The sequence below is a fragment of the Rousettus aegyptiacus genome, unplaced genomic scaffold (assembly GCF_014176215.1).
Source record: "Rousettus aegyptiacus isolate mRouAeg1 unplaced genomic scaffold, mRouAeg1.p scaffold_m13_p_3, whole genome shotgun sequence".
Taxonomy (NCBI): domain Eukaryota; kingdom Metazoa; phylum Chordata; class Mammalia; order Chiroptera; family Pteropodidae; genus Rousettus; species Rousettus aegyptiacus.
This window is the reverse complement of record NW_023416306.1, coordinates 58,335,872-58,360,458: the sequence shown is the minus strand read 5'-3', so window position 1 is coordinate 58,360,458 and position 24,587 is coordinate 58,335,872. Positions and strand designations below refer to the sequence as shown.

At 35.6% G+C, this 24,587-nt stretch overlaps 1 protein-coding gene across 36 annotated transcripts in view; it reads left to right on the top strand.

Annotated features, from left to right (window-relative positions):
• BNC2 (basonuclin 2) overlaps nucleotides 1–24,587 on the top strand; it is a 396,217-nt gene that overhangs the window by 214,808 nt on the left and 156,822 nt on the right. Inside the window, exon 1 of one of the 36 annotated variants that reach the window (XM_036238866.1) lies at nucleotides 248–1,030. The exons of the other annotated variants lie outside the window; for them this stretch is intronic. The gene's annotated coding sequence lies outside the window, so the exon portion shown is untranslated. Of the gene's footprint in view, nucleotides 1–247; nucleotides 1,031–24,587 lie in introns of those variants that run through there. 36 annotated transcript variants of the gene reach the window in all.

Sequence of the window (24,587 nt, the reverse complement as noted above, 5' to 3'; positions counted from 1 at the left end):
CAGAAAGTTAATAAAATAACAACAGACTGAAATGGACAAGAGTTCTGGTGTCTAAGCCAGCACTATCCAATAGAAATAGGTGCATTTTTATATACAATTTAAAATCTTCTAGTAGTTACATTACAAAAGTAAAAATCTGATGAAGTCGATTTTAATATATATTATTTAACCCAATCAAAAATGATCATTTCCACATATAATAAATATAAAAATATGTGCTCGATATGAATATTTATGAAGACATTTTACATTTTTCTTTTCATACTGAGTCTTCAAAATCCAGTGTCTTTTATACTCTTGAAGCACATCTCAATTTGGACTAGCCACACTTCAAGTGTTCAGTGTCCACTTATGGCCAGTGGCTACCATATTCGACAGTTTAGATTTAAACAGCAGTCCAGTTTTTTTTTCCAACACAGCTGTGTAATAGGTTAAAGGGTTGACTCATATTTTTAAAGTCCCTATTTCGGTTAATTTAGGAGAGCTGGTGATTTTGATATACACATGAAAAAGTAACTGAAATTTGAGGTAATAAGTCTTTGATAGAAGCACATTTGTTCAGAAGTCATCGTTTTGCTCAGCATTTTTGATTTCTTGGTAAATGCTTAGTAATACTTCAAATAAATATATCTTTTCCAATTGTTCATGGAATTCCTTCCTCATTTTACCCCCCTGCGTAGCCATGCTGTCTTCGTTTGCTAACGACAGACACATTACAGGCAGTGTTGTGGGAGAAGATAATGTCTCCCTTCGCTTCTCCTTTTGGAGGTTGGAGGCAGTATAGCCTGGCGCTGCCCTGCGCAGAGGCTGTCCACCATCTGTGTAAGGAATTCACAGTCCCAGACAAAAGAAATTGGCAAAGTCTTCCCTCTGTCTGTTCTCCAGATCCTCAAGATAGCCATAAAACACCTGGACAAAATCAGCAGGTGATGGCAAGGGAAAGAGAATGATCAGTCACAGGCGTTGTTGAATCCTTTGAACATTACTTATGGCCTGGACATTGCTGTCACCAGGCACAGTTTGATCTTGGGTAAGTTTTCTGAAAGAGCTTCATTCTCTGGCTCTGTGACAACAGCAGAACCAGATAACGCTGTGGATGGGGAAAGAAGAGAAAAGCTGAGGCTTCCCGGCCTTAAGGTATTGCAGTTCCAGGTGGTGTTACCTCCACGTATGTAAGGACATCCTATGGAAATAAGTCATATCACCAGATGCATAAAGGGTGTTATTTAGATCAGTGTTCTTACTGGAAACCTGCTAGAGGAGTTAAAATATTCTCTTATCTACTTATAATAATTCATAAATCGTTTTCAGGATGTAGGTGCTTGACTGGCATCGTTCATTTGCTGGGTTTTTTAATGCACTTTAAACTCTATTTTCTGGACTTACACTGAAAAAGGAAAATTAGCATTTTGTCATTCATAGGCCTTTAAAAATCTTTTGTTGTGATGGCCACACATGTCCACCCACGTACACACTTCCACACAACTTGTGTCCCTAGGACTGTCCTGTGCATATATATATATATATATATTTTTTTTTTTAGAGTAGGGTAACGTAACACTTAAAACCTTAAAAAAAGCCAACTGTTTATCTTTTCAACGTGCTCATTTTGTGTCACTTGGCTTGCTTTTACCTCTTTTGCTTCCATGATGTATCCACAAGGTTCAGAAGGTACTAAGACATCATTTGGGTTATCTGAACTTTCTATGACAATGTTATGTGTGAGTCGAATTGCATATTGCAGTCTGGCAGGGAAAGAACACGTTTTTAATGGGCCAGATATTTAGCTATAAAGAAATGGCACTGACGCTAGTAGAAGCTCTGAGCAAAGTCCTTTAGCTGTTACCTCTTCTTCAGGTATAGTTAGAGTTTAAACAGTGGTATTTAGCTTTGTTTGTAGCTGCCAGTTTTAAGGGTCATTTTAACTGTGATCTTTACTTCTGGATCTTTATTTCTAGAGAGCTAAACCAAAGCAGAAGCTGCAGTATTTAATTCAGAATTTATCCTCTCTCCCTTTGGCTCTGTCTACAAATGTAACCCTTTTTCATATAAATGGCGTCAAGCTTCATTGAATTTAGCTCTGTCTTGTTAAGTACGTTAATGCTGTGTTCTGTCATTCATTACATGAGCATTAGTTGTCTATTACAATGTGAGGGTTTTGCTTGGAGCCCGGTCTTCATGGGAAGAGGGCCACACATGGCATAATTTCCTGAGTGCACTGAATACTGAACTTGTTTATTTGTGACTTGTACACCATTGAGAGTGTCGTGCAAAAAGCTGATTCTACCGATGGGAGGCCCACTTTATTTTAAGAAAGACGTCTTGCTTAAAATAGAAGAACACTTATCACCTTCCTTTTTAAAAATCCCCTTTCCCCCATATATTTTGTCACATTTTTTTTAGTGATCTATGCAGCGTCCTTAGAGTGTGTTACAGAAAGTGTTAATATCTTAGAACAGCAGTAATAATAATCCTTTTACTCAGGGTAATCATGTGCTAATCCGCTGGTAAGTCAAAAGTATTAGATCATTTGAAATTCATTGTGTCAGCTCAGTTGAAATAACTGGTATGGTGCTATAAACATTTAGAGAAAGGGAGTCTTTGAACCCAAATAATAATGTCAAATAGTTTGTTAGTGTTACATGCTCATGTTTAAGGGTTTCATAAGCTCAACCCATGGACAAGAGTATTTCAGTTTATATCACTGTGTAATATATTATTTTAACTGAAGTTTATTTTTATTTTGTTATTTGGGAAAGTTTCTTTTCCTCTGGCACTTGTGGACTGGGTTTTTATGTTACAGTTTTCACCCCGCAATCACCGGGAGGTTGGTGTGCCAGAAGTTTTTATTTTATTTTATTTTTTTAAGAAAACTATTCTTGTATTTCTAAAGTATTGTACTGGGGTTTAATTTTCTCCTTGCTCTCCTCTTTCCTCTCATATTCTTGGGACAAGCCTTGGTGGTATATACATTTATTTTTCCATAAACATTTTAACTGGGAATTTTGTTTTATATTTATCCTATCCACTCCCACCAGAGCCACCATTCCTTTTGAATTTTTGTAATACATTTAAATTATTTTCTTTCCCATTCTCCTTCTAAGCCTCCAGGTGATTGACCTTTTAAGATGAATTTTTTTGTCTTAGTGATCACTGCACTGGACATGTGGTAGATGTTCAATAAAAATTTTTTTGAATTTCTTCACTTTTAAAAAGCTGGGAAATTTGGTGATTCAAGTAAACTTGTTGCCATGTCAGTAGATGAACATTTTTGTTGATGAATCATTCTTCTCTGTTCTTTCCTGAAATTCAGTTGAGTTTTGAAAGAGTACCTCTTTCTTCAGAGCTTCAGGACTGTTTGAACCCATAGCTGTTTTTCTTACTTTTTTGAGACCAGTCAGCTGTTGGCCCTTGAAGATATTGTTTTGGAGCTTCACAAAGTACCAACTGAATTAATTGATTTTCTGAGAATGCACAATTACTTAAGTAATTGAGCAATCAAGGCTCCTGTTGAAGGAAATGAAGTTCATCCTTTTTCCACTTCATATTCTCCTTGCTTCAATCTGATATTTGATTTGTAGTTTTGAAGAATTTGTAGATACTCTAATCATTTTTATTAAGTTTATTAAATACATAATGTAAAGTTCTTTTTTTTTTTTTTTTTTTTGAGATCGAACTTTGTAGACTTTTCCTACTGATGCATTCTGTAAATAAGAAGAGAGCTCTGAACATTATTTTAGTCCTCCTGTCTCAAGTCTGCTGCCATGTTCCCCATGGCTTTCTTCTTGCTGGGTGATCCCATGAACAAACTTTGATAATGAAAAAGTTCATATCAAAGAAAGCTTTTCTGAGCTATTATAGAATAAACTGAAATCTGTGTAAAATAGCTCTAGGGCTTAAATTTTACCAGAGAGAAGAGAAGTTGTTAAATGCAATCTGAGCGTTTTTAGGCATACACCAGCTCAGAGAACAAGGCAGCCAGAGGTCTGGTTTAAATCACAATCAGTGTGGCCAGCCAGCAGACCCTGCCATCTCAGAAGTCACGTGGCAGGGAGGGCTTGGTCATGACAGCCCCCAAGGCACTGGCCTCTCTGATAGTGTAATACTACAGTGAATATTGGGTTGGGGATTATTGATAAGATTTCCATAAACAAGCCTGTCCACAAGGATGCATATCTTAGCGTGGGTCACCCTGGAAATTACATTGGTTACTGTAAAATGACACTTCACTTTAGAGATTAGTCCAGGCATGGCTTTACTAGCATTACTAGAAAAGGGCAGCGTGACATAGTGACAGAGAACATGGATTCCCAAGCCTGGCTACTCAGATTTGAATCCTGTTCCCTCCCTTTGTATTAGCTGTGTGGCATAGGACAGGTTAGTGAAGTCTCTGTGTCCCAAGTTCCTCATCTGTGAAATGGAGATGGTAATATCTACATCCTGTGGTGTTTTAAGTAAATTGTGAGGCTTAAACGAATTTGGAGTACACAAACCAGAGCGTGAAGTATAACAAATACTACATAGGAGTTTGAGTAATAAAATAAAACTGGGTGCTGAGAACTGCTGGTGCTCCAGAGAACCGTTAGTAAAACCTAGGCCCTGGCATCTGACCTTTTATTAGGACTGAAGGTTTTAGTAATCTTTGTGCCTGTTACAAACACCATATGCATGTTTTTACAGATAACCTAAATTTCTCCCCCTTTATTCATAGGTAAAACTTAGAGGAGCTGATTTTGTGGGGATTCCCTTAGGTGAGAGTGTTGCCCGAGTAAACTCCACTTTGTTCTAGCAATAGGGCTGTTTTCATAATCTTTTTTATATTGTTCTCTTTGTACAATACATTCTTTCTGAAGCATAATATAATTTGTCATAGAATTACGTTTTTAGTTACATTTTTTTAAAAAAACAAACTGGGTAACTTTTGATTTACGTCTCACTAAGAAGCTATGTCTGATCATCAGTTTTTAGTCCCAAAGCAGACAACTCTGTTTTTTATTCTTTCAGTATTTTTAGAAGATTTTACTTATTAATCCTCAAAACATCTGGATGTATTATGCCTTCTTTCTTTTTTGGTTACAAATAAGTACCTAGTTCTGATTAGAGTGCCAAGATTAAAATAAACTTGAAGATAGACCATGAAATTTATCAGTGATCACGACCTCATATTAATTTTCATATTCTCAAATTCACTGGATAGTTGTCTTAATAAGTACTACAGATTTGCCAACACTGTGATTTAAGCCTTTTACAATTACCTGTTGTAATTCACGTCATTGCTTTTCATATTATATGTGGCAGCTATTTATTATATGGTTCCTCAAAGATGTAATATTTGTACAAATGGCAACAAGGACGGAATGGTTCATATCAGGAGGAAAGAGCATACTATGAATACTAGGGGTGGGGGGGGGAGCTACTTAAGAAAATTCCCATGTGTGTCCAAGCTTTTCAATATGATTATGGAAGTATAATTAACTGGTCATGGTCTCCAGATTTGCCAACTTAAGAGTTATCTTGATGTAATGCAGTTTGACAGATATGACTATTGAGCTGATCAAACTTGGTTTTGAATTCCACTTTTCCCACTGACCAGCTCTGAGGTCTTGGTCAAGCTATTCGGTCTTTCTGGCTTTGAGCTTTCTTACCTGTAAAATAGAGATGATGATAGTATCTATCCTGTTCCATCATCATGAAAATGAAATTCATGTACGTGAAGTATTTACAGGAATATAAAGTGTTTAGCTTAGTGCCTGACACATAGCAAGAGCTTGAAAAAGGATAACTCTAAGAGAGTGAGCTATATAGCAATGTGTCAGGCAGAATGGTTAACTTACTTGGTCTATTATATATGAGCTGTCTCATCATTTATTAATGGTGGCAATAATGATGGGTTCATTGTGTTGCATCCTCACTCTAACAAGCACCCTCCTTGTGCTCAGCAGCAAACTTTGCCTGGCTAGAGACATCATGGTGTGTCTACGGCTTTTTGTAGGTGGTAAAAAGCATTTTTTAACTCCATAAATTATGATAGTAAAGCCATTTACACTGATGAGGTTGAGTTCTCTGGATTTTTCCTTCAGGAAATAATAAAGTTTTCTAAGTCGTTTTGTTAGCCTTTAAAATAAAAGCATCTTTGTGAACTGAATTTGGTTCTGAAGTATATATATTGATTGCCTACTCTGTGTTAGGTATCATGCTAGAGTTTGGGATCTTGAGATGAATAAGACACCATTCTTGCGGATAATAAGTTTACACATTAATATTCTGGAAAGATTTCTAAGTTTTGGGCAGTGGCCAACTATTTCTGCTAGTATTCTATACATTGAAATCCCAGGTGTTCCCTGACTCAATATTTTTGTATTTTTCCTTGAAGTTTATGACAGTCAAATTAAATGCATTTGGGTTTTAATCCCAGTTATTAATTTTTGGTACTTTATAAAACATGTTGTAATTTGGTTTTGAGCCTTATTCCATTAGGTTTTACTCTGAGGGCACATGAACCAGGAATCTGGACTTATCTTCAATTTGCCTTTTTTTCTTTGGTGGTGATTTTCCATAAGGGGCACTGCTCTTCTCTCTTTTGTGGCTGTTACTTTTTTTGTTAAGCCACATGTCTTATGATATCATCTAGACAATTTTAAATGTACAGACTGTCTGGAATCTCAGACAACTAAGAAAATTTTGTAATCTTGTATGACATGTCCAGATGACCAGCATACTTGTCACTATTCCTTCTCAGAAATCCTAAGGAATTGTCACAGTCTGCTGTCTGATTACCAAGAATTTCTTAATGACGAATTGGAGGTTGTATATTAAGAAGTGTAGAGGACCCTCTGTCATGGTGAGAGGTTTAGGAAACTCCCCCTACATTTCTTTATTGTCACATAAATGAAAGGTAACAAGGGGTACTGCTTAAACAGAATCAAAGGAATTAAAAAACACAAGGTTATAATAGCTCACATCTTTTTCCAGAGGAGCTGCAGATGTTTTGGTTATAAGTACCTATTCTGAGGAGCCTGAGCAGTAGTAGTGGAATGCTCCATGCCTTGCTGCCACCACTGATTTTGAATGACATATGGCATTTGGGACTGACTTTCTCTTTGATTGTTTTTTTCCTTTTAAGCCTACAATTCATTAAAGAAAAGTTTTTTGGTGTTCCACACATATAATGGGATGTTTTCTTGGCCTTTAAGGCACAATGTCAACTTAGTAGTTAGAGAATTTTCAGGTTTCTAATTATTTAATGTAGTACATTTTTCTTCCCTTGCATATTTTGCATTTTAAAGTTGGAAAAGTACACAGGATTAGTCTTAACTGATACTGGTACAATAGATGTACGGATCTATTAATTGTATTATTCATATGCTTAGAAATTCTGTTTTCCCCACAGTTTGAAAATTTAAAATAAAACTTGCTACTCTCTTTTATATTGGTCTAATTTATTTTTCAAACTAACCTTTCTAATTTTTTGTTTCTAGGTATTCTCTTTTCTAAAATTTATCCATGTACTTTGAACAAGACCATGCCTTCTTGCAACCATTGGCAATACTTGTCGATCTTCTTAGGTGATCTTTCCCCATTTTGGCTTGTTGAATTCAGTTAAACAGATAGCCTTTTCATAGTGTCAGTGGCCCAACAGTGTGCTAGAGGAGTGTGTGTGTGTGTGTGTGTGTGTGTGTGTGTGTGTGTGTGTGTGTGTAGATGGGCAGGGTAGCGGGGTTGCCACGTAAAACAAGACATGGTCTCTGACCGTGAGGACCTTCTAGTCTAGTGCCTCTCAAAAGACTATCCATCTTCCAAACCACTTCCTTCACTAAGTCTTTTCTCATTACCTCAAAAGAAGTAGTCTCTGTCTTCTGAACCCTAAAGCATTTTGTTTATGCCTCTCTTGTCACATTGATCACATTCTACTTTATAGTATAGTTTTTTGTGGTCAGGTTTATCTCTCTACTCAGTTGTAAATTCGTCAGGGAGATATTTATGTGTACAAGTCAGAGTTTAGAGTTCTGTTTTCCACATAGTAGGTGTTCGATAAATATTTAATGAATTGCTGGGTCCACAAGAATAGAAATTCTTGCTAAGAATTGATGAAGGGATCTCATATTTTAATATTTTGAACTTATTCAGCACAGTTGAGAGAATTTAATTTTTCAATCTTAGTCTATTACAAGGAAGGAGAATAGAAATACAAATGCCTAGTTTTCTAAGTTTGACATGAGAAAGGTGGCTGGGGAAGGGATTGGGGGAGGGAGACTAATGTGTACAGTATTGTATCATGAGGCAGATACTTAATTTCAGGAAACAGCCTAATGAATATGAACACTTGGAAAATTAGTTGCCCATTCCATTAATTGTTTATTTGTGAATGAAAGGGGCTAGTCAGGCTGGACGATTGCTTGGTTTCTGGAAATCGGTATACTAAACTATCTCCAGATGTGGGGAAAAAGAAGGACGTCCACATTTTATTGCATATAACACTTTGCACAATTCACAATTTGAGCTTGGATTTTTTTTTTTTTTTGCTTCTGTTTTCTAGCACTTCATTTTATTTTACTGTTGATCTCTATTCTCCTTTTCACCTCCTGCAAATTAACTATTTAAATAGTTAAAAGGAAACATTTAGTAATGTGCATTTATTGAAGTTCCGTAGTCTAGTTAAAAGAAAGAAGCTAGGTTACTTTTAGTATAGAGAAGAAATTTTTCTTCCTTGAGCCATTTTCATTGGGAAACATTTATATGATGAATTTACATGTATAAGAACTTTTAAGATAGATATTTAGCTAAGTTAAACCAATAACAGTTTCTTTGCAGGTCAAACATTTAAAAATTGAACTTAACGGTTGTTTTTCAGAGAGCTTGGAAAACATGTTTAGTGAAACTTGGATGATGTAGTTTCACAGTGCTGCTCTTAGAAGTAATTTATTGCCTAAATGCTAACAAATTGTAGACTTCTTGCCTTAACAGTATCAAGTGAGGCTTCTTTTTACCTTGAAAGTTTTCTGGTCTTTCTATAATTATTTAAACAATATCACTTGATTGCTGTATTCCTTCACCTTCCCTGTAACAAGTATCTGAAATCCCTGCCTTAGAAGCTGCTTGGGAATCTGGGTTTTGATGGATAACCAGTCAAAAATAACATCAGATTGGTGTCCAGAGCCGGATTTTTAAATGTCACTTAAAAATAGCATTTGTGCCACCATTCACTTTACAGTCATTTTTCAGTTAATTCAAAATTCTAGAAAAATCCTTCTGGCCCTATAGGAAAACTGTCCAATGAGCCTTTCTCTTCATCTGCAGGTTATAGAGGACACTCTGTCTGGACCCTTTGGTGACTAATTTAAAGTATCTGGCAGGACGATTGATAGTGCCTTTCCTTTGTGTTGTGACAAATATATTTCGGCTGCAGTTTATTAACATAATTCAGCACAACCACAGACATATTGTACATATTAGAGCATAGAATTAGAACCATTTCTTGCACATCACGGTCTTTTCTTGCTTGTGCTTTTTTTTTTTTTTTTTTTGACAAGGATCTGGATAATTGCTTCAACAAATGCACTGCTGTGTTCAGTCTGTTTCTATAATTTCATAAATTGTTTTCATGCTAAAACCAAGCAAGCTTTCACTGAGTTAATATAAAGAACCACAGTGTAATTACAGGAGCTGTATTATTAAAAAGTATGACAGAAATGGCAGCCTAACTGACAGCTACTTTTTCTTTGCTTTGTCACAACAAATTAAATATCTCTTTTAAGTGTCAGTGAGCAGCAGAGCCTGCTCTACATACATCATCTTGAAAATGGGTATATACTCGTGAGTAAATATTTTAAGTATGTTAGTGACAGCATGCCCTGAGAAAGATGCCATGCACTTATGGTTCTTCTGAATATTGGCATTACTGAACCCTGAGGCAAGAAAAAGTGAAATACTTTGGATTAGAGTGAGACTTAAGCTAACCACAGAGTAGATGACTATTTAAAAACAAACTTTTTTCAGATATATATCATATCCTCTTCACTGATTCCATTTAAATTCGTTTGGGTAAACTACTCCAAGATACCTATGCCTGTTTCAGCTCACAGACCCATATAACCCTGACAAATTATAATCATTTAAGTATTTCGTCCCTTTCTCACAGGCCTCTTACCCCTTCAACTTCATATCTATAGTGTACTTTTTCTTTGCATACATAAATTGTTGGGAACCCCAGGTTCCTTCTGGGGATATTTAGGAAAAATGTTACTCATTGGTCATTCTTTTCAAGTTTTAGTGAATCTAATTATAGTTGTGCATCTGGCAGGCATGAAAACCATTAGACGAGCAAAGAGGGCTCCCAAATGCCGCTCTATGAGTGTAATTTAAAATGCTTCGGATTCAGCGTATCCGTCTGCAGTTTAAATGTTTCGACCTGCAGAGTAAAGTTGCGTTATTAGATACATTCCCTTGTACTGTGTAATCCTTCTGGTTGTGGTTACATGGTGTGTTGAATACTTTGCCACCCTTCCTCGTTCCTCACCACTGTACTGTGTGATATCTGTATTATGTTGCTAGGTCTTTCCCGTAGAATTGTTGGGGATATGTATTGTGTTTACCCATAACATGTATGAGATATAAATGTTTTATTATTAAGGGATAAAATAGAGGTTTCTCACCTTCTTAGGAGCTTGTGATCCTTAGACAAAAGACAACTTAAATGACTGAGGGGGAAGTAGAGAACAACAGGAACAAAACAAAGTCAAATCTGTGTTTTCTACCTCTCAATTCAGTCAAGACTGAGGACAGTGAGTCCTGGGAAACAGGGGAAAAGGTTAGACTAAAGGAAAACCAGGTAAGGGATTCAAGACGTAATGGAGAAATGACAGGAAGCGGAAACACCGCTGCTACAAAGAAAAACAACACCGATCTTTCCGGGAGTCCCACAGAAAAGACTTTTCTCCAGATTAGGTTGAATTAAGAACAAGAATAGAAATGTGCTCGATAGCATATATTCCATAAGGCACATCCCCTGGCTACCACTCTGCATCCTGTTTCCTGAATAGTTTGTAGCCGTGTTAACTATGTTCATTTACTATCTGTAACACAAGGAAAGCCAGACTAGGAGACGTTGCTCTACTTCTCTAAAGTGAGGAGAATGAAGTTCAGTCTTATTCTTAGCAGAGTGTACGTGCACTTATTTCTGTGCCACTGTGTTTAGCTTGCCTTCCAGTTGAGTTTCAAAGTCTTTGTTTTGGAGCAACTCAAGTTTATTTTCTTCTTTGAAATTTCTGGCTCCTAGTTCAGTTCTCCCCAGTGAAGCTGTCTCTTTCTCCAGGAAATTGGGTTCATATACACCATTTCTGTGCATCACAGCGCCCTGTGTTTACCCCCACTGTACTTTAAATTGCATATTTACTTACCTTGCCAGCTAAGTTTATTGAGGATACTGTCCTACAGTACAGTATCTTCATCTGTAGTTCTTGGCACAAAGTAGGCACTCAGAAAATATTTGTTGAACTAATGATTACATTTCTGAAACTTTTATTATGAAAGCTGTTTGAGCCTGTGAATAGTGGCTCTGAAAGGCCCCCCGGGGTGCCATTTTCTTCAGCCAATCAGTGACCAGAGTTAGCCAGCCTTGTACTTCCAAACAGCTAGTGTCCAGCATCTTTTTTTCACACAGCAATGTTCTAGGTACCAAAAAAGCAAGTTTTTCCTGCTCAGGAGACTAAATTTAGACTGAAGAGGTATGATATTTAGGAAGCATAAGCACATAATAAAAGCAAGTACATTATTATAAAATATGTAAACCTAGAGTTTGGAAATTTGGAACATATTCTGACTTATATGTGTCATGGAAGAGGAAGTCAAAGTGTAGAGTTTGATTTTCACCTCTTTCAAGTTCACATGCAAGTGAATGATAGATTTGGAAGTAGTATCTAAGGTTTTTAGGTCTCTCTGATTCCCTCCTCCTGTCAGATTCTCTTTATGACACCATCTTATGTAGTAAATGATGAGAGCAGATCTAAATGTACATAAACTGTATATCTGGAAGCCATACATTATTTATATCCGAAGTATATTTTCCTTCAATACTTATTTTGTGTAAGATAAGGATTAATACTCATAATAATAATTTTCACTTACCATTTACTATGTCTGGCATTGTGTGAAGCTCTTTAAACAAATAATTACTAATGTATAGAAAAAACCTGATGTGTAAAAAATGGTATCATTCTGTAGTTACAAATGAAGAATTGGGGGCTCAGAGAAGATCAATAATTTATATAAGGCTACACAGCAGATGGAATCTTTTTCTGTTCATGGAAAATGGAGGATAAGGTTAGATTTAGTTGATTACAGGCTTTGAACTCTTTTCTTGTCTGCCTTCCCCTGGTATGAATTAGTTGCCAAAACGTTTCTTGAAGTTTTGCTCACTGTAAATAGTGCTGTGTGGTTGCTACTGGTTTAACCAGGTGCATTTTGGAAACCAGGAAGTAGATAATGGTAATAAGAATAATCTTGGGGGTCCCACAAACCCCGTCTGACTGATTAAAAATTATGCTTCCACACTACCTTTCATGGCAGCCAAATTTTTTTTCCTTTTTTTTTCTTTAAGTTTTTAATTTTTGTTAGTGTATAACTTAGATCACTAGAGCTAGTGACTAGAATTTTAAGGGACTTTCCATCTGGAAGTCTGAACTGCCTCAAAAGGGTAGGAAAACATCGCCTCCAATTTCAAGAAGTCTTAAAAGGGATCTCAAACGATAATAAAAGCATCTGTAGCATATATGAACACAACGCACTATGCTGTGTTCAAGTAGAATTCTTAGTTTCTCTCTATTATTTTTAACAAGATTGGTAAGGTACGATAACCAAAAGCTCTATTCTGTGTTTTTGCTTTCAAAATGTATTCCATACGAATATAATTAAGTTATTTATTCACTCTGTAAGTGTAACCTTTATCACAGCTCCCTGTGTTTAGACTTGAACCACTTAACAAATTTGAAGCATTTATGACCAAGTTTACAAGTGTGGACTGAGTCCTACGTTGCATCTAAATGACACCTCATAGGAACACTATTCCCTTTCCTCTGCATTCCTTTATCGTCTCCATCTCCTTGTTTTCTCAGTTTTTTATTTCTCTGAGGTTTCATGCTACTTTTATAAAAGCAAATCCCACATTTAAAACTGAGTGCATATTTCCTCCTCTAATCTTTCCTTCATAGTCTGCTGGAATGACATTTCCCCCCCCCCCCCCCTTATTATTATTACCTTTTAAAGTGAATTTCTTTAAAAAATATTTTTCTTAGTTCTCTTAAATTTTTATATAAGTATATTGATGTATATTCTGAATTCTAAAAATACTGTCTTTTATGGCTGCAGCCTGTTTTGGCACTGTAATATAATATTCTACCATTTCATATTTTCTGAAATTCCTACTTTGGGCTCTTTCTCTGGAGATAAGAAAAACTTAAATTCAGGCCATTTTAAAAGTTAAATAAAAAAAAAATTATGTAGCACTTGTTACTTCACAGCAGTTATGGGACATGAATAAAGGTTTTAAAACTTTGAGATAGTAAAGCCTAGTGGTTTGTTTAGAGCCTGGGGGTATTAGTTTGGTATAGTAGCTTTATTAGTTTAACTAAAACAAACACATAAAAACAGACACTCAGAAGTATTTTTGTCTTTGTTTTACAAGATCTGTTTTTTTTTTTTTCAAGGTAAAATTCACATAACAAAATTCATTACAGTTGCTTTTAGTACACTCACAGTATTGTGCAACCATTACCACTATTTTGCAAGACCTTTTTAATTGTAAAGAATTTATATCTGAAACGTGTATGAATTTTGCTTTGAATTCAGATTATGTCATGGTATCTTTTAAAAAATAAACATAGTAGTCCACCATTGGTATCATAAAATTAAAAAGTGTTGGGATGTAATGAATAGTAATGGACCATTGAGTCTCTTTTATTAAAAAATTTAAAAATCTTCATGTACATCCACAGACAGAACGAGAGTGAGCAAGAAAGAGAGAGTGAGAGAGAGAGAGAGAGAGAGAGAGACACACACAGACAGACAGAGAGATCTAATTAAGATGGTGCCTAGATACTGGCTTTGTAAGTTACACTTCTGTTGAAAAAGGAGTAATACTGTTAGTATTTTTAAGACTAAACAAATTTGAACAAGATAAAAAGAATTGACTATCTTGCCAACATCCAAATCAATAAAACTCAAGACCTTTAATATTATTTATATAAGATTTTATTTAGTATACAAACTCATACAAAGCTTTGTTTACTAGAGTTTATATACCTTTATATCTTTTTATATTTGATTTGAGCAAGGAAAGAAATTGACAATTTATATGAAATTTCTAAACATGTTTTAATCAGGACTGTGACAGAATATTCCATGTTAGATGTTTTATAAATCATCTGATTTTTTAAGAGGGAGCTTGAAAAAGCTTTTAAAGGAAGTCTAAACAGAAAGAGAACTTTACATCTCTCACTACATTAATAAACTCAGCTGAGATTATGAGCAGAAACATCAAGAGCAGATTTGAGCTATTGAAGCCTACCTAAAATTAAAATGTTACTGAAAAACTTCATGTTATTGCCAAATTTCATAGTACTTCCGCCCTCCTGTCTCCTTTTGGTTTTGTCCAAACTGAAGCATCTTGGACCAAAAAGGATGCTCTGATTGTTAGATATCTCTATTCTGAAAGTGCTTGAGATCTGCTTATTGATAATTTTTATGTACATGGACGTTTAATGTCAAAATGATACTCTTCAGCTGAGCACTTTTGCTCGTGGCTTTTGAGTGGATTAGTTAGGACAAATCTGGTTGTTAAACATTTAGCATGTATTTACATGGGTTGCATTCAATAAACCTATTCTTGTTTTTCATTTACATTTTAAAGAATGTGCAAATTTAAATTTTAAGTAATTCCAAGTTTTCTTGTATAACATTACCATTCTGTTTCATGCTGTCAGTGGAAGTAAATTTTATTTTCAGTACTAAAACACATACCCAATTAATACAATGCTGGATGAGAGCCCCAGCCTTGACTTTGCAACAAAGGATGAACATTCCTGTTTGCAGTACCTAACACCATTCTTTATGGACTAAGGAATAGGATTACTTTGCTTTTTGATAGATTTAGTAAAATCTAATATTAATTTGACAGTTGGAAGCATAAAAGGTATAACTATCAGTATTTTTTCAAAACACAGAATGTTACTCCAGAACAGTATTCCAGTAATGGAATTTCTTGTTTTTAGCAATTCACAAAAGTTTTAGTGATTGACCTTTAGAATACTCTTAAAACACACTATGAGATAGCTCCCTTTATATCTACAGTATTTAGTTCACCATTTTATTAGGTAATATTGTATATCGATATTACAGGGAGTGAGGAATAACACAGAAGAAAGAAAATGAAATGAGGATTGGGCAACATTAAATGATAAAAATCCACCTTCCTAGATACAGTTAATACAGAAATGTAAAAATGTTCCCATCTGTCTAAGCCATCAGTTTCTGATGTAGTCCCTGGAGGAAGTGGCTGAAAAGTCATTTCCATCTAATGGGTTGTTAGGTTGCCTCTGTACAGTAAGTTGGTGGTTGCAGCCCACTTCCTACAAGACAAAGGGCCACGTCTCTAAAAACCCCATCACAGCTGACACTAATTGGCATTGCTCTTGACCCAGACCTGTGAAAGCAGGCCTGCATGGGCATACATTGGGTGCGCTCATGGGGTGTGTGGCACTGAGGCGAGGACTTTTTTTTTTGCTGGTGGGTACACATATTTTGGTTTTCCTTTGCTGACCCTTGTTCCTGCAGTGTATTTTATCTTCAGCATTGATATTTGACTTGGGGAAAAATTCAAAAATTGCTGAACACCATATCATGGGATGATATCCTCACCTTTCATAATATTGGATCTTTCAAATATCACTTGCCTGTGAAAATCTGTTATGTAATTAAAATTATTAGTAAACGGAGTAAATAAACAGACCATTCTTTACCTCAGATTTTTATGCCTCTAATAAACTAACATGTTTCTTATCTTTTTTTTTTTTTTTTTTTAAATAAGAAACCAGAAGAGGGCATATCAGTCTTTCAAAAATCAGTATGGGAGCCATTTGGCCCAATTCACTTACAATTACTGTGAGTTAGGAGGAGAACCTGCTTTGTATTCATAAGGGTCTGGTGTGAAGGATTATTTGCTGTAAGGGGTTTAGAATGACAAAAAAATATGAAAGCAGATTAGCACCCTGTCCTTAGAAATTTTTAAGTATGTCAAAATTTGATTCTTGTATATGGCTCCCATACTTCTGATTATGTACTATGATTATGTACAAAGGAGGGAACTGGGAAGGGATGAGAAATATTACTGAGCACATAGATCAGATGGATTATGCTGGGCACTTTCCTATGCATTACTTTAAAATGTACAGGTATTACCTTCCTTCCATTTATAGAAAAGTGTTAACTGCAACCATTGCTAGTAGTAGGCAAACTCTCTACTTTCTTAAATGCATATTGAAAAATTAGTGAGTGGTGGTAGTAGGAAGGAAGGGAATTACTAAGGGAATTGATTAATCATATTAATCATTTATGCCTCTTCTCTGCATCCATTTAAAATGAAAATGGATAGCCATTTAGGTGCCCAGACCCTAAACCTCCCCAGCTTCTCTTTGCCTCTCCATCAATTTCAGGGTCAGGAGTAACTGTTAGGAACTTACTTCAGCAGTTGGCTTGGACCACAGCTCCCCGTGAGAGGCTTTGCTTTCTAACTTTGGAAAAGCTCCTGAGGTCTTCCTCAGGAAACTGCTTACTTTTCCTCACAATGTCCAGAGGGATGTGGAACAAGTTTGGGATTTCCCTTTACCCCTGAAGTCCTTCAGAGAGTGCATCTACTCGCATTTTTGTCCATTTGTTTAGTTCTTAGCATGGTTTCATGCTTCTTAGAAGCACCACAATAATATTAACAATTATAAGGCCAAGACTAGGGTGAGGATTCTCAGGGTGCAAGATTTGATGAGGTGCATTCCCTCTTGGGGTTGTGCAAGTGCACTTGAGATTCTACTTCATTAATTCCGGAGTGTGATCCTGGATAACTGTACTTCTATGAAGTGCCATGGATGATTCTAATACACACACATACATACACACCTGTTCTCTTTTATATTTAATAGATAAGAGTTTCGTTTTGCTTTGTTTTTAAAGAAATGGAAACACATGACCCATAGCAAAAGATGAGATTGTGATAAAATATTTTGTTTTCTCAGCACATTGGTAAATCTCACCTTCAGTGTACAGACTCCCTTTGCTCTCTCTAAGATGTCTAAATAATAAAATCTACACCAGCTCTACTTTCTGTGATTCCAAATTAAAGTAAGAAGCAGTTTCTCATTGGAGGCATTATTAGCACACGTTTTACATTTCTCATCCTTGTTCTATATATGTTTTGTTTTTGCAACTGAAAAGGAATATAGCTGACACCTGTGTGCAGAGAGCCTCCAGTTATTAACTGGGTATAGTAGCCTCACACACACTCAAGCTTTAGTAACTGCTGTAACACTACCACTTTATTCTACTTGCAGCACCAGAGGATATTTCCTCCCTATCAACTTTTTAAAATTAAGCAAATAGATTAATTGTGGGCAGGATCTTTATTTCAATGAATTGACATAATCTAAAATATTTTTCATGGAGATAAATTTTGCAAATGGCGTTTTGATAATTAGATATTTGCTAGATAAGAATCATATAGTCAGACTCTGAAATTGTTTAATCTCTAGGTAAGAGGCAAAAAGCTGAACATGTTCTGTAGACTAGTATTTTAAAAGAAAGTAATATTGTGCAAATACACACCCACTTAAAATTCTACCACTCCTACTTTACTTATATCCAGGGCATACCATCTGGCAGCTATGCCTTGGTGTTAACTTGAACACAGGTAATATAGTTTACAGTTAAAATGATAGCTTCACATATACTGGATATGATCAAACATAAAACATTAAAACACGTACACTGCCAGCTCTATAGATATTCAGATGTTTCAGTGAAATCACATTGAATTGTGCTTTCATGATCTATTCATGGTTCACCTAAATAAAACATGCTAATTGTGTAAATAGTGTAGGAAACAAACAAAACTATGAGGTACTTTGTGGAAAACCAACTTGTGCTATGTCTTTCGTTTGTTTTTTGTTTGTTTGTTTTCGGCACTGATGTCCAGTTTCATGAATAACAGTGTCTGTGATCATCTATTTAGGGTCTCTCTTAGATTGTTTAAAATACAAAATGTGGGCTAGGTATGGGTTTCTTGTATATCAGAGTTTTGAATGTAGGTGAATGATAAATGCAGTAAAACATTGTTGGTTGCTGCTGTCTTCCTTTATCATTCTTTGCATACCACCAAAGCTTTGTGTGTATTTGATCTTCCAGTCATCCAATAATATATTGACTGTCCGACAGAACTTGAAGAGGTAGAGGAAATGCCCTCTAACTCATTAAAGAAAATTTGAAGTGTATAAAAGTGTGAACATATCTTGATATATTACTTGTTATTCATGTATTAAACAAGATTCTATAATAGTTGGACCATTTCATTCCTTTCTACAACAGCAAAGCAGATTGGGAGGATTTCATCAGCCTGTGCAATGAATTCATATTGATTCCCTCAACCTACTTTTTATCTGTACTGAAAGACAAATCTAGCAACCCATTCATTTGGAGAAGGTGTTGGAAGGATGTGTGTGTTTGTCATGAAGGGCTGCTTCTGTAGGCTTTCATTCACATCCATCACTGTGCGTGTAGTATGGGAATTAGAATATTGAATTTCTACTTTCCTTTTGGTCATAAGAATGTTGTAAATCGCTATAGCACAAGAATCATGATTTAACCCTTCAAATTACATGAACATGGTTGGTATTAAACTTATCTCTGATCACTTTGCCTTCAAAAGTCAGTTATGAGGGAGCAGGTGTTATATTTGTTTATGTTTCACAACTTCTCGCAGTGTCTTTGGAGTAACAGACTTAGCAAATGAGGGCATGGAATGCTTTGTTAAAGACCACATACATTTTAGAGGTGTCGCTCCTTAATGTTCAGTTGTGTTTGTTTATACGGTGTGAATGGATTTTGCAGAGGCTGAAGTTTTACATATAGCTGTCCTTGAGGTGTACTTCTGTTAATTTATTCATGTTAAAGCCACAACTTACTTGAAATTTTTAGTAACACTGGAATCAAAGAAAAGTGACAGCTGTAAAACTGACTCTCTCTCTCTCACACACACACACACACACACACGATGTTTAGAATTAAAAAAAAATGAGAAGTGTGTCATTTCATTGCCAGATAGAAGCAGTAGGTGTTGCCCAGGGATCCATGCATTGCCTGTGACAGCCAGTGCCTAAAAGTCTGGATCATGAACTGTGACAAGCCTGGTTTTCATTTCTTTTACCTCTTTTTTTCTTTCTTTTCTTTGTTTCTCTTTCTTCCCTCCTTTCTCCCTTCCTTTCTCCCTCCTTTCCTTCCTCCCTGCCCCCCCCCCCTCTTTTTTTCTCTCTCTTTCTCTTTTGGATTTGGGCACTATTCTATAAGTAGCCTTTGGGAGCAAAGAGATGGTAATAGAAGAGAAGAAGCTTTCTTTTTCTGTAATGACAGGGAGACCTAAGGTTAGAATGTCACGGTATGCCTAGAAGAAGAGCTAGGTATGCATTCTTAGAATAGGATAGTTTTTCTAATAGATCTAAAATGTTTCTTCCCTCTAATGTGGAGTAGATTCTGCCACAGCTAAGTCTACTAAGAATGTTTACCTCTTATCACTCTCTTATCTCAAGCTGGATGGCCAGGAAGTGATTTCTGTACAGCCACTTGCATATTTTGTAAAACTTTGTAGTATATGTTGTATGTTTTATGTGAATATTATAAGTTTTCATTTTCAGAGAGATACCCCTGGAATTTATAGTTGCTACTCAGTCACAGGTGGACATTTTAGCAAATCCATTTAATTATTTTGAAATTCACAAAATATTACAAAAATTATGTCTACTTAAAAACATTCTCTGCTTTCATTTTTTCACCTGTATGCCAATACTTCAAACCATGAGTTTAGCGTAAATTATATATTGATAGCCTCTCAGCAGTCTATCAGATTTCAATTTTTTAGAAAGTTGTTAACAGAACCAGAAATTTGATAGCTAAATGTAAAATGTTTAGCAAGTGATGTGAATAGCGACAGAAATTTTACTTCATTTCTGTCAACTCTCTGTGCTTCTATTATTAATATTACAGTGCATGGTTCCTGTTCTCTACAGGTATGTACATAGGGTATTTTTAACCAAGGGGCACTTATGCCTATATACTAAGAGACAAATTATTGGTTTGAAATCCTTAATTACTTAATGAAGAGATTGTGAGAGATCTCAAAATATAGATTTAAATCCTCTATACTAGAGGAGACAAATAGGAAAACCAGCATGGAATGAAAGAACATCATCTTTATGTTATAGATAAATTATGATATTCAAAATCACATCTAGCTTTGTATAAAAAGGAATGGATTTGTTTTGTACATTAAGATTATGGTGAAAATTACATAAAAGCACACACTGATAAAGATTGTGCCTTCTGGTGTACAAAGCAAATATCTAAATATATGTCTGTTTGTGTCCATATATGAATTAAGGGACAGTTTTCCATGAAATAATGCATTCCTTTAGAATTGCTGTAGATTTTCATAATTTTTAAAACATTCTTATTGTAACCTACATCAAAAGGGCAGCCAGGGTTTTTTTGTGTCTGACTATACATATGCATTATAAAAAAGTGAGTCTACTGTAATTACCAGTTTGCAGAGCGAATTCCTGCAGGGTTTGTACTCTCCCCATTAGTAAAAGAGATAAGTTGAAATGTATTAAAATTTCACTGTACAACTGGGAGTTTTTGTTCACAGTAAATGTGTTAATGTTTCTTCATTGCTTGACTGTTTGTGTTTAAATTTAGGCAGCGTGCCCAACAGGGACAAAATTATAGGATAAAGCTATGTATAAAAGAAAATACTTTGGAGAGTACCAATAAGGCTCTTTTTAAAAATAAGCAGTTACATATAATAGTACATGGCCATAGCCACAGAGAAAGTTTTATCTGTCTATTTCAGAGTTATTGGAATTTTTCTTTCCCTTGTGTAAAAGTTAAGAGGACTGAGCTTATGTCAATAGCTAATACACTTTGATGTAAAAACATCTATTGTTTTATTCAGTGTTATTCCTGTAAAAAAGAAAAAAAAATCCTTTTTGTTGTCCTTATGATGAAGAGAGGCTAATAGTATTTTGAGAGCAAAAGGTGATAGATCACATTTTCTTCCCTAGTAAAGGAATCCTTTCTTGTTAAGAAGCCTAATTACAGCCTGTTATATTTTTAGAGCATTTTTTCTGTTTTTCTTCATCGCCATGAACTTAGCAAATACAATTATTCACATAGATAGGCTTACATTAAAAAAAATTAATCTGCAACCACTATCACCTAGTGTGACTATGTAATCAAATTCACAAATACAGGGTAAAGGCTACTATTGCTCTGCATTCTAAAGTGGGCAGAAGTTGCAGTTATTTGTGAACCCTGGCTGTATAAGCTATAACTATCCAAGAAACTGCCCTTCTCCTCTTTCTCTTAAATGTTAAAAACATACTGTAGTTTTTACTGTTTACCTTTTGTAGTTATTTTCCCTACTATTCCATACATGAAGATGAGTTTGCCAATATCCATTTGTCTCCACAGGCCTCACACAGCAGACCCCCATTACAAATCATGTAAAGAAACAAAAATAAAAAATGGCTCTTCATTTTCAAATGTTTCTACACTAGCAATAGTGTTTTGTAATTTACTTATCAATAACATATGTAGGTATGTGGAGATGGGGGTGAGGGCGGAGTTATAGAGAAGGGGGGAGAGAAAGGGAGGGAGGGAGGGAGAGAGACAGACAGACAGAGAGACAGAGACAGAGACAGAGACAGAGAGAATGAATGAACGAATGCACGTGTGTGTGCATTTCATTGTTTGGTCCCATACAGTCAAGCACCCATAGGAAAATGTGAAAAGCCCCTTGAATATTTCCTGTGGTATATTAGCTTTTCATCATAAAATATATTTTTTCCCCTTAAAATAGGTTAGTTCATGGGAGTAGAGGGGGGAGACGTTTAATTCTTACTTCCTCCTCTGCACTGTTCTTTAAGAAGTAAATTTTTAACTGATAGACCTTGAAGTCCTTCAGAGCTATTACTTTCTTTTGGCTAATTCATAGAAAGGCACCATATGAAAATTGGATTTTTGATCTGATGGAGTGATTCTTGAGTTCTTATGAACCATTTATAGTCTATCAAGTAAATCCTTCTTAGTTCACGGATTATTGACCCAATGGACCATATTATCTGCTTCGAAGCTGTTATAGCCCATTATGTTGATTCAGCTGACACACACGTGACCCCAGTCCACATGCCCAAGATGACATTAACATTGTTCTGGAAGACTCCCTCTATTTCCACAATGCTTTTCTATTTATTTCCTAATTTTTGAAAGTTAGCTCAGAGTTCCTGACAGCCATCGCATAGGTCTCTCCGTTTGCTCAGTGATGTTGAAGCATTTGTTAGCAGCTAGATGGTCTGTTCCTTGCTATCTTTCTCTATAAATACATGTCTCTCTTTGTATTTTAAACCAGCTAATCCTTAAAAGAAAAACGAGAATAGTGTTTTTTCGACACCCAAGGGCACATTTTACCCTCAGATGCTTATGGAGTCCATAAAAATTTGTGGGATTTCTCTGAGAATCTGAATGTAGCCTTTTGAATTCGAGAAAGCCACCTTTATAAAGAAATGATAATATTATATTTGTATTTTTTAAAAATGTATTACCTGAAAGGGTTCACTTGAAAAATTTCAATGACTGTAGCCAGTGGTAAAAATCAAGATGTACTGTTAGTGATTTATATGACCCTCTGATGAAGCCGGTCCACATCTCAGCACGGGTCTCTGGGGAATCTATGAACTAACATAAATAACATTCATCACATCATTATTATTATTTGTAATAGGTATGATTCCTGAGATGACGTATGTTCTTAGGCAAAGAAACATATTCTTTCATAGACATAATTGTGATGCACAGTTATATGCGTAATGGAAGATATTAAAATGTTTGGTAGCAACGAGATATGCTACCAATGGACAGTCCCAAGACAGGTGAAAGTAAGATGATGTAAAACAAACCAAATGTTCTTGGGAATACTTTGTCTTACTTTTTTCATATTTTGAATTTTCTTAATATAACCATTTAAAGACCCTATAGAAAGCTGTTCAGCGTCGCTTTCTCTTAAATGTACCATTTTGTTTGTAGAATATTCTAGTATTGTTAACTGCTTATTTAGCAGTTTCCCCGTCTTTTCAAGTTGCTCAAACCTTCACCCAGTCTTCTCCCTTTGTGTATAGTTTCATCCACATCTCCTTTTTGGTCTTAAATGCTTATTGGAACTGAAAAAAATATCTGAGGAAAGCTCAGTGTGGAGGAGGGTAGAAAGGGATTGTTCAGATCCTTGCCGCTCTCATACAGGCAGAGTGGAAAGATCCCTGGGTTACTGTCTGTAGCCATTTAAGGACATATCAAAGCCTCATTTTCTGCTGTTAGAAAAATCTCTAATTTGGGGGATTTTGATGATTAAATACAAGAATGTATTTTAAGTATTATGCAAGCTTCACAGCACTGTACAAACGTGGGGTATTAGTAGTCTCACAAAGGCTGCGTCAATTGGCCTAGATAATCAGAATTGTCATTTGAAAGGATATGTTCTAAAATACGACAACTTGTCTTCATTGTTGCTTCACTGAGGTAAATTCTTTTTACAAACCTAGAGGAGTAAATTTAGTTAAAAGGTCATCTACTTTATGCTCCTGCTTGGTAAATGGATTGATTACTGTGCTTTGGAATTTGAAATAATGTGGCTGGCTCCTATTATAGAGGATAAAGATTTAGAGGGACTCCTTCCTTAAAGGAGTCCTTCCCATGTTGTCTGTCGGCGAAGGAGAGACATCAGTTTAGGATGATGCCTTTCAGTTGACACAACATAGGCCACATCTTGGGTTACTCCTGCACATCTCTACTTGGTCACCAAAGGGTGCATCATCATGCATAACGTTCTTTCCAGGGTTGAAGCTGCTTCTGAAATACCAGAATTTAGGTTTTTATCTTTTTATCTTGTTTTGTTTCTTGCCTAATGAGGAGTATTTCTTTGTAAAGTGCTTAAAGGTTTATAAATCTTCTTGCATCTCATTATAAATCCCTTCCTTATTAACGTCTTCCCTATCATATTATATTAGTAATTGTTTTCATGAATGCCACAGAGAAATGTAATCACATTACCACCTTTCAAATTGCATTAGTGAAAATGAATAAAATGTATATCAGTGGAATACAAAATTGCTGATTCAACATTAGGGTGAAATGAGATGAGTATTACTTAGCATTCATATATCAGAGGTGCATTGACTATTTATATAGTTATATATTCTGGTAAATGTAGACTGAGTTTAGTTAAAATA